Below are 1171 nucleotides of genomic sequence, written 5' to 3' on the forward strand. Positions count from 1 at the left end.
GTACTTTTGCCACAGCCAGAGTTCGATTCCCGGGCAGGGAAAGGTACGTTCACTTTCAACTGCATTATTGTTTTCATCTGTCATGAAATATGGTCCCTGATAGTCTAATGGTCAGGATTTGGTGCTCTCCTGCAGCGGCCCAGGTTAAATTCCAGGTCAGGGAAAGGCATGTTCACTTTCAACTGCATGCTTGTTTTAATCACATCTTAAAGGCAATCTTGGTAATGATCATCAAAGATCTCTTGATAGCTTCTATCACAAAAGGTGGTCCCTGATGGTCTGGTGGTGAGGTTTCTGTACTTTTGCCACAGCCAGAGTTCGATTCCCGAAAAGAGAAAGGTACGTTCACTTTCAACTGCATTATTGTTTTCATCACACCTTCAATGCACTTTTGGTATTGATCATCAAACATCTCTTGATAGCTTCTGTCATGAAATATGGTCCCTGATGGTCTAATGGTCAGGATTTGGTGCTCTCCTGCAGCGGCCCAGGTTAAATTCCAGGTCAGGGAAAGGCATGTTCACTTTCAACTGCATGATTGTTTTCATCACATCTTCAAAGCATTGTTTGTATTGATCGTCAAATTCTCTTGATATCTTCTCTCACAACAGAAGGTCCCTGATGGTCTAGTGGTCAGGATTAGGCGCTCTCATCGCTGCGGCCCGGGTTCGATTCCCAGTCAGGGAAATTCACTTTCAACTGCATGATTGTTTTCATCACATCTTCAAAGCACTCTTGGTATTGATCATCAAAGATCTCTTGATAGCTTTTGTCATGAAATATGGTACCTGATGGTCTAATGGTCAGGATTTGGCGCTCTCCTGCAGCGGCCCAGGTTAAATTCCAGGTCAGGGAAAGGCATGTTCACTTTCAACTGCATGATAGTTTTCATCACATATTCAAAGCACTCTTGGTATTGATCATCAAAGATCTCTTGATAGCTTCTATCATAAAAGAAGGTCCCTGATGGTCTAGTGGTCAGGATTCGGCGCTTTCACCGCCCAGTTTCGATTTCCGGTCAGTTAAAGGCATGTTTATGTTAACTGCTTCATTGTTTTCATCACATCTTCAAAGCATTGTTTGTATTGATCGTCAAATTCTCTTGAAATCTTCCCATCACAAAAGAATGTCCCTGATGGTCTAGTGGTCAGGATTCGGCGCTTTCACCGCC

The 1171-nt window shown here is 43.2% G+C and overlaps 1 non-coding gene across 1 annotated transcript; it reads left to right on the forward strand.

Moving 5' to 3' along the window:
• Positions 1-615: 615 nt before the first annotated feature.
• On the forward strand, positions 616-687 carry trnae-cuc (transfer RNA glutamic acid (anticodon CUC)). Its single transcript has one exon. It is a non-coding gene; the product is annotated as a tRNA-Glu (tRNA).
• The last annotated feature ends 484 nt before the right edge of the window (positions 688-1171 follow it).

The sequence above is a fragment of the Poecilia formosa genome, unplaced genomic scaffold, assembly GCF_000485575.1.
Source record: "Poecilia formosa unplaced genomic scaffold, Poecilia_formosa-5.1.2 Scaffold289, whole genome shotgun sequence".
Lineage (NCBI taxonomy): Eukaryota > Metazoa > Chordata > Actinopteri > Cyprinodontiformes > Poeciliidae > Poecilia > Poecilia formosa.